Source organism: Pipistrellus hanaki (assembly GCF_964339955.1).
Source record: "Pipistrellus hanaki genome assembly, chromosome: 5".
NCBI classification, from domain to species: domain Eukaryota; kingdom Metazoa; phylum Chordata; class Mammalia; order Chiroptera; family Vespertilionidae; genus Pipistrellus; species Pipistrellus hanaki.
In genome coordinates this window covers 47,171,833-47,181,809 of record NC_140507.1, presented here as the reverse complement: position 1 = coordinate 47,181,809, position 9,977 = coordinate 47,171,833, and the positions used below count along the sequence as shown (strand labels likewise).

Here is a 9,977-nt window from a genome sequence, read left to right as displayed (position 1 = left end):
TTTTATTGATTTTTCACAGAAAGGAATGGAGAGGGACAGAGAGTTATAAACATCAATGAGAGAGAGACATCAATCAGCTGCCTCCTACACACCTCCTACCTGGGATGTACCCACAACCAAGGTACATGCCCTTGACCGGAATCGAACCTGGAACCCTTCAGTCCGCAGGCCGACGCTCTATCCAGTTAACCAAACCAGTTTTGGCTAGCATGATTTTTAAAATAATAAATTCAATGCCTAAAAAAGGCATAAGAATTTTAAAGGGCATTCTTGATCAACAAACAATTAGCATGTTCTAGTTTAAATGTATGTCAATTATATCATTTAGATTATTTTTAATTAAATTTATTGGGGTCACATTGGTCAACATGAACATACAGGTTTCAAGTGCGAGTTTCTATATTACAAGTTCTGTATATTGCACCATGTGCTCATTACCCAAATAGATTCTAAATGCTTCAAATACATACACATGTAAATCTCCAATGAATTGGAGTAAGTATGAGCTGAAGACAAAAGAAAAGAAGAAAAGTGCAATTTGTATCTAAGTATGATATAGTTTGCCCCTCCTGTGGGAATTAGAGCACAAATACAATGTTAGAATTCCTGCCTTTATTTTTTTCTAAATAAATCTTTATTGTTCATATTATCACAAATGTTCACAAGGCCCACCCTCAAGCAGGACTAAAAGCTTTGGAGCCCAGGCCTTCGAGGGGTCCCTCTGCATTCCCTGGTGTCTGGCTTTTACTTGAGCCTCTCCCTGAAACTGCTAACCATTCTTTTAACCACCCTAAAGCCCTCTTCCATGCTTTGGACCAAATGAAACAATAAGCTTTTTGCAGCAAAAACAAAAATAAAAAATTACTGTGCTACCCAGTATCAGATAAGGATAGATATGACTGCAATGTGAACACTGAGCCTTTAGTATTTATAATGTTACAGGGAAACTGGGACTATATCAAGGCTAGAAGGTGGATTCTTGAACTTGATAATGGGTCTTTGCATTATAAGCTTAACTGAGAAGGAACTAGGGTGACCCCTGCTGGGGAGGTGAAGCAAAGGGCTTTCCATTCAGGGCCAAGCTTAGGGTAAACAGGAAGTTGTAATTCAGAAATTTACATGGATGAGGATTTAGAATAAGAAAAGGAAACAAATCCAAGAAGATGTGGTCATAAGTGACAGGCTGGAGAAATAAGCCTTCTAGAAAAATAAGGGGGGAAAAGTCATAGCAAGAAAATAATCATGGCACATGAAAATCCAAATGGGTTAATTAATATGCAGATTTTGGTTTTTGATCCCCCTGAAGGACATTTGTGACTTTCCTAAGAGTTCACAGGCCCTACAACCGCCCTTGACAGATCTGGCTGGTCAAGAAAACTTCCTAGGAGTAGACAATATCCTTTGAAATGTGCAGATGGTCAATCTGATACACAAAAACTCCTGAGAGACTTTTCAGAATTTCAGAGAACCATTGGTATTAAAAAGAAGTCTGAGGAGAGGAGATGGCAATAGGACTGATGCCACAGGGCTGGGAAGACTGGGAAAGTGATGAGCTATCAGTGATCCCTTACTCCACAATTTATAAATCGCTTTGCCAAGTTATTTTAATTCCTTTCTGTCTCACTTCAGACAATTATACCTAATAGATAAAGTAAAGGTGAAATTAAAATTGGAATGAGAGCAAGAAAGATTAGTGCTGAAAAATTAAAGACTTGATAGGTAGGATTGTTAGCCTGAAATTTATGGCCCAGAGCACCCCTGATGGCTTTCATGGGACCCACAATGCTGGGAGAAATGTTTTTTTCTTCTATGCCTTCCCCAATATTTAAAATTAGTTAGGGGAGAAAAATGTTTTGTGCAGCATGTACTTTTTTATTAAAACATTGTTTTATACTAAACAAGCAAAAGGCAGATGCGAAGCAATGTACAATTTTGTAATTTATAATTGTCATCATTGTCCAGTTATAATACCCACAAGGCCTTCCTTTGATATGAATTGAAAATACGATATGCCATCATAATTATAAACATTTATCTATCTATACCTTGCTACTCTAAGAAATACCACCCTCTACCTGCAAAAAAAGAGAAGAATGTGCATAGCTCCTTGAGTTTTATTTGTATCATTGAACATAATGGAACACAAAAGTCAGAAGGAGACTTGTATAACAGGATTCTTACCAATGGGAATGGAAGTCAGCAAAGCTGAAATGGTCCCTTACATCCTAGAAATACACGGTCTGCTTCTTTTGCCTAAGTAAAAGCCTCAATTAGAAAACGTGAAAACCAAAATTGGATTTGCCTCAACACAAATAGTGTCTGCAGAATTGCTTATTGCATTACCAAAGACCTTAGTGAAGCCATATGTCTTGGTAATGGTTAAGCTGCCTTGTGCCTTGGGGGAAATTTAAAAAACTAAAACAATGCCTCTGTCAAATGTTCTCATCCATGCCTGGCCAGCATGGCTCAGTGGTTAAGCTTCAACCTATGAACCATGGTTCAATTCTCAGTCAAGACACATGCCCGGGTCGTGGGCTCAATCCCCAGTGCGGGATTGCAGGAGGCAGCCAGTCATCAGTGATATTTCTCTTTCTCTCTCCATCTCCCTTCCTCTCTGAAATCAATATATTCTCATTCATTCCAGGACCACTAAAATCAATTCCAATATTTTGAAGCAGATCGTATAGGAATTGCTATCTCTGTTCAAAATGAAAGTATTGATTTTTCATGGCGCTAAATCCTGGTTCTCATGTTATTTGCACAAGGATAGCATGCAGTGAGGATGCCTATTCTGGGAGCCCTTTTGGAAAGTTCAAAGGCCTGCTATGGTTTTGAAATTGGAAAAACATTATTTGTCAAACAAAACTTCAATTCAACATTAGTAGTTGGCACTGGGCATAGTTGGAGAGCCAGCAATGCTTGGAGCACCTCTGGGTGTTTTGCCTTGGAGAAGAACTCCATGTGTCACTGAGAGTCATCCCATTCCGCACTGGCCAGCCTTAGTGTCAAAGGCAAATCCTGAATAAATTTGTTTACTGCCACAAAAGGCATCAACCTACTCAGCATCAGAGTCTTGAATTTCTGTCTTTTTAAGTGATGTTAGGAAAGAAGAATGAAGTTCTCCTCTGCTATGCAGACTTACCTTGTTGTCTAAAAGGTAAATCTATTGTAGTAGCACTTAATTGAATTTGAGATAGATAACTCTTATTCAGCCTTAAGATCTCACATTAAAAAACACTTCTTTGGCCCGAGCCAGTTTGGCTGAGTGGATAGAGTGCTGGCCTGCAGACTGAAGGGTCCCGGGTTTGATTCTGGTCAAGGGCACATGCCCGGGTTGCAGGTTTGATCCCCGGTAGATGGCATGCAGGAGGCAGCTGATCAAAGATTCTCTTTCATCATTGATGTTTCTATCTCTCCCTTTCCCTTTCTCTCTGAAATCAATAAAAATATATATTACAAACAAACAGGCTGGAGGGGATCAATTGGGGGGGGGGGGGGGAAGGGACATGTGTAATACTTTCAACAATAAAAAATTATTTTTTTAAAACCACAAAACACTTCTTTGGGGTCATATCCCTCCATTATCACCTCTCACAGAACCCTATACCTTTCCTCCTTAGTAATTTTGTATTTGTGATTATGATTATTTAATTAATATCTGTTTTCCCCACTAGACTATAGGCTCAATGAGGTAGGAGACCAATTTATTTGATCATTTTATCTCTAGCACCTAGCATAGTGCTGGGCATATTTAGAAATACATGAATGAATGAACAAATAAATGGCAGGAAACAGATTTTTCCACAGCCTTCTAAATATGTGTCCATTTGAATAATAACAAAATGTGGTTGCCCTTAATATAAGGCTGTATTTGAAGTAAGCCGATTCTCACAAAAATCTTATCAAATAGATACTATTGTATTATTATCCAATTTCCCATGGTGAGTGAAGGTAGAGCCAGCTTCAGCTAGTCTAAATTTGGAGTGCATACTACTAACTCAACGTCCCCCATGTACTCACTCACTGGAGAGTTCCTGGAAAACTACGTAACTCTTTAGATTGTTACAGAGAACAGGAATAAATCAAGCAATGCTTGGAGAGTTTGGAGTTACATTTATTACGTGCAGGTCCGGAGGAAAATGTCTCTCAAATTCTGGGCTCCAACATGGAAGAACTTTTCATATTATGTTTTTACCTTCTTTGCCTCCCAAATATGGGGTGTTTCCAGTTCTTAAAGAACCTCTATGTGATGGGGCCTTGAGACCTCAACCAAAGGCCTGGCCTGGTGCCAGCACTGATCATTTTGTCTGGAGAAGGTTTAATGGCCTCTCTGAAGTGGGAGTAGTTTCATTTTCCTTATTATTTAAGCGAGCAAGCATTTATAGAAGTCAAATAGCAGGGTTAAAATTTCAAACAGTTTTTATATAAGATGGATGCTTCAGGATCACGCTACCTCTCTGGAGTGAATGGTGGAGGTAGACAGCTCTGGAAACCTGACAGATCTGGGGAAGTTTCCTGCCAGCTAGACTTCAGAGTAGCAATTTCTCTGTAGGAAGAAACCTCTAGAACTGGGAAACATTGCAGAACTCTGCATGCTACTTCTGCTCAAAATACCATACAAACAGTATCCATGAAACAGATCTTGACTAAGATGACCTCAGTGACTGGAGGGGAAACAAATGGAATCCAGCATGTTTGAGAATTCTAACATTCTGATTCAAACCAACCCTGCCTGGAAAAGCAAGCAATGGAACTTTTGATTTCATCTGCAATATCTACCCTTGTAATCAGGGATTTCGTAACATGCTGCCATCGGACTTTTGACATTCATAGAATGTCAAAAATGACAGGTGTCCCCAGGCCAGTGACCATTCCAAGCTAAAGTTCTTATCAAAGTCCTTCTTTTTTTTTTTTTTTTTTTTTTAAGCTGTGCTATATTCAAGTATAGGTGATACAGTAGGCAGTTAGGCAGACATGAGCTGAGTAGAAATGCTAAACCAGATATGGAAGGTCACCCAGGGTGGAGGGCCCTGGGTACCTGGCCTTGGGTAGGATCTGACCCCCAGGTTAATCTTTCCTCCCTTAGCATATCGCTGGTCATGAGGTTTAAACTTCCTGACCTTTCATATTGCTGGTCATGTGGTTTAGACCTTCTGAGCTTTCACATCACTAGTCATGAGGTTTCGGCCCCCTTAGAGGAGTAACAAGGGGGGCAGGAGAATAGCCTCATCTGATTCCCATAGAATCCCTTGCAGGACCACATCCTTAAGCACTAAGCCCTCAGGACAATGAGGCTCTGGCCTGCATCAAATGATCTTAGAAACAATGCCTCAGGTCTGTTGACCACAAAGACAGAGTTTTGGTCAAACTAGAGATAATATTTAACCTTCAGTTGAGTTTCAGCTCCAGGCCCAGAAAAGCAGCAAAACCAGATGAAGCGATGCCATGACTAACAACAGGACCAGCTGCAAAGAGTAGTGATCCCTTACCTAGTGGCCACCAATCAGTAGAGACCACCACCCTGAAGGGACAAGTTGCTAGCTTAATTTCCCATGGTGAGTGAAGGTGGAGAAAGCTGATGAATATTCTATTGAGATTCTCACTCGACTGCCTTCTTATACAGCTCACTTCTACCTCGGTGGCTTTCTAAGTAAACTCTCCCTTGTGTTAGAGTCTTGGCTCTGAATTCCTTCTTAGCCAGTTTCAAGGACCAAGGTTTAACCTCTGGTGCCATTCTCCATTAACATAAGTAAATAAAACCAGAGAATAATATTGAACTCATAAAACTATTAGTGTGGTGGGATTAGATACTTTTATAATCTAAAGAAGCTATTCTCTGTCTCCAGAACAATTAAGTACTTCTGGTGCCTTAAGGTAGACTGTTATAGAAATCAGTCAGCCCTTACAGGGTAGCTCTGTTCCTTAGAGTCTTGTCACAATATGCCAAAGTTGTAGATTCTATCCCCATGAGGGCACATACAGGAATAAACCAATGAATGCATAAATAAATTGGTTTACTTATGGAACAGCAAGTCAAGGTTTCTCTCCCTCTCTTTTCTCTCTTTCTCTAAAAGCAATAAATAGATTTTAAAATAAGTCACAGATGACCTCTGTGTATTAGCTCCTAAATTGCTTATTTTTCTCTGCAAGCTGCAAACAACTCAAAAGCCCCTTGGTGCCAGGCTCAAATTAACATACATCCAATTATTTTTAAAATGGCCAGAACAATAGAAATATGAGACACTTTGTATGTGCCTGCTTTGTATACCCCAAAAACTTCACAGCTTTTCATATTGATAAGACAGGGCCTTGCAGAGATAAGCCCCTGCCTGAGCCAATGTTGCCCCGGGAGCTCTCAAAACCCAGAGACTCCTGGTAAGCTCCCTCTCTCATTCCTCTCTCCCCGGGGGGTCCCTAGTCTTCCTCTTCCTCCGGCCCTTTTCAGTAAGCCTCTGGGTGGTCTCATGCTGTGAGGGACTTTCCCTCTCATGCAGCCTTGCTCAAATGCCATCCAATAAAGCTTGTGTTCCTGCTTTCCTCCCTCACCCTTTTCCTTGACAAGCCCCACGTTTCTCAAAGCCCTGCACAGACTAATTACATATTCAGTGGAAAAGGTGCAAAATGCTGCCAGTTATGAGTAAGCTATGACTATGGAAAGAGATATTGTGAAACAAAATTCAGCTGAGTAAATCTGAAGATCTAATTGGGTTTATTAAGGGATTCGCGAAGCAGGCAGCAGCCCATCTGGCAACTACACAGAAGTTTTTTATAGGTGGGCAAGGGAGCTCCTGCAAAAGAAAAGAAAGGATTACTTTTAGACCACAACGTCCGTCTTTTGTGGGGAAGGGAATGGGAAGGGTTTTTGTCATGCAGATTGCCTCTTCTTTCTCTGGGGGTAAATTGTGGAGAGAACCCACGTGACAGATTAATTTACTGGTGCTTGACTAGAAAATTCCAGAGAAGTTGGGTAGGATTGCATTTCTAGAAGTTGAAGCTGGTATTAAATCTAGGTTTAATTTCCTCTGCTTTGAGCACAGGTGATGCCATTTTGAGCCTGTGACTTTCTCTTTAGCCCATCTAAAAGTTCGGCGATTATTGTCTGAGACTATTCAGGAGAGAAAAGGTGCAGGAATTTTACAAACATTCAAAAGATGATAATTCAGGCTAAGTAACCAAATATGTTTCAAACAAATAAATTGTTTCTATTTCCACCACATAGTCAGTGGAAATGGATCATGATCTTCCTCCTGTCATTTACGAATTGTGTACACTTAAGCAAATTTTTCTTTGAAATCTCTGAACTTCCAGTTCTGTACCAATAAGATGGAGATAATCATATTTATTGTGAAGTTATTGTGAGTTACTATATCAGCACCTGGTTCCTAACAGTTTTCCAAATTTGTTTGCTTTTCACCAAATATATATATAATGGAAATATGTTTTTTTTTTCCCCAAGGGGACTATCGCATATGATGGCATATGTCATTGATTTTTACAAACAGGGAAGAACATTTTCAGAATAATTTACTAAAGAAAATGTTAACAGTTCAAAAGGTAGAGATGGTCCAAGTCACTTGCTTATGGAAAAGGTTATTCTTATAGCCCCCGCCCCACTCCTTGCCTTAAAAGAAGTCTTGGCCCAAACAATTAAGTGAGTTGAAGAGTTTCCTTCTGGTTTTCAGTAGTACTTTGGTCTCCTGTGGAAGTCAATGTTGTCTAGTGGCTAGACAGAACATAGGTCTTGAAGCCAGCATGGTTTAAGGGAGACTAGCCACAAAAATCACCCAAGCTGAGATCCCTTTCAAATCCTTTGACCTCGCCAGCCCTGGTCAAATGCAGGACCTTCCTGAGAGTAAAACATATATTAAAGGGGTTGAATCAGCATAAGAACTTTAAAAAAAAAAAAAAAAGAAGAAAAAAAGGCATAAACTGTCAGCAAAATAAATTCTGAATGCAGGAACAAAAAATAAGAATAGAAATATTGCTTCACATCAAAATCCAAATATCTGAATCATGGAGATGACAATTCTCCATGTCCTTCATTGCTAGATATTTAAGCGTTCAAGATGCCAAAGCAGAACTGTAAATTCTGATGTTTGAAGTGTTGTTTCAGAAAAACAAGTGGAAGAGATTCCATACATAATCAAAGGAACCCCCTTTCAATCTCAACTTTTACCATGTGTAGAAGCGAGGATAGTCTATTTTGCTTAGGGCCTCACACTTAACTTTAAAACATTGTAAAGGTTTTTGTTCTATAGCTATCTAACCCAACGCAAAGACCTGGAAAATATTTGCTATAGAAAAAAGCAGGATGGAAGAATGTAGTCAGATTAAAAACTAAACACTAAAAGAGATCTTAGGATGTCCAGCTTCTATACGGATTCATCCTGCATTCTAGATCCCAAATAATATTTGGATCATATTTGAAATTCATCAAGTTGTCAAAACATATACATAAACATGCAACATCCAAAAATCTCTGCAACACATGTCCAAGGATCTAATGCCATCTAAAGGAAGTTGTGACAAATTGCAAAATAAATACATGAATTCAAACTTTTCACTTTGGGGCAGGAGGAGCACACAGTCCGGGCCGCGTCGGAACCATGTTTCACAACCAGTATGACAATGATGTCACTGTCTGGAGCCCTCAGCGCAGGACTCATCAAATTGAATATGCAATGGAAGCTGTCAAACAAGGTTCAGCCACAGTTGGTCTGAAATCAAAAACCCATGCAGTATTGGTTGCATTGAAGAGAGCACACTCAGAGCTTGGCGCTCATCAGAAAAAAATTCTCCATGTTGACAACCATATTGGTATTTCAATTTCGGGACTTACTTCTAATGCTAGACTGCTATGTAATTTTATGCGCCAGGAGTGTTTGGATTCCAGATTTGTATTTGACAGACCTCTTCCTGTGTCTCGTCTTATAGCTCTAATTGGAAGCAAGACCCAGATACCAGCCCAAAGATATGGCCGAAGACCATATGGTGTTGGACTGCTTATTGCTGGTTATGATGATATGGGCCCTCATATTTTCCAAACCTGTCCGTCAGCTAACTATTTTGACTGCAGAGCTATGTCCATTGGAGCCCGTTCTCAATCAGCTCATACTTACTTGGAAAGACATATGTCTGAGTTTATTGCAATTTGAATGAACTGGTTAAGCAATGGTATATGTACAAAGATAATAATTTAATTAAAAAATTTAAAAATAAAATAAAATTTAAAAATAAAATTAAAAAAAAAAAACAAAACTGGTTAAGCATGGCCTGTGTGCTTTAAGAGAGACACTTCCTGAAAAACAAGACCTAACTACAAAGAATGTATCCATTGGAATTGTTGGTAAAGACTTTGGAGTTTACGATTTATGATGATGATGATGATGATGTGTCTCCATTTCTGGAAGGCCTTGAAGAAAGACCACAGAGAAAGTCACAGCCTGCTCAACCTGCAGAAAAGGCTGATGAACCAATGGAGCATTAAGTGATAACCCCCAGTCCATATTTGTATTAGCAAATGTGTAAGAATGCAAGAACATGTACTGATGACAGTAATCTATACTTTGAACCAAAAGGTGCAGTGGTGGAATGGTATGTTTTAGGAATCAGTCCAGATGTGAGGTTTGGAAGTGCAAGCAGCTTCGCTGAAACCATATAATGGAATGCATTTTTTTGTTTGTTTTTTTTGGAAAGGGTCTATATAATAATTTTCTAGAAAGTACATTTGCCTTTACTAATGTTTTATATGAAGAACATAGTGTCTTTCTGGTTTGAAATAAAATTGTTTCATCTGCTGGTAAAACAAACAAACGAACAAAAAAAAACAAAACAAAAAAAAAAAAACTTTTCACTTTGGATATAAACATAAATAAGACGTTCTGGTTAATATTATTAACTAGAGGCCCAGGGCACGAAATTTGTGCATAGGTAGGGTCCTGATGCCTGGCCTGCGATCAGGGCCAATCTTCCCTGGC

At 39.3% G+C, this 9,977-nt stretch overlaps 1 pseudogene across 1 annotated transcript; it reads left to right on the top strand.

Annotated features, from left to right (window-relative positions):
• The first annotated feature begins 8,576 nt into the window (after positions 1-8,576).
• LOC311623282 (proteasome subunit alpha type-1-like) lies at positions 8,577-9,720 on the top strand (annotated as a pseudogene). The gene is made up of 2 exons: positions 8,577-9,174; positions 9,264-9,720. The product of its transcript is annotated as a proteasome subunit alpha type-1-like (transcript).
• The last annotated feature ends 257 nt before the right edge of the window (positions 9,721-9,977 follow it).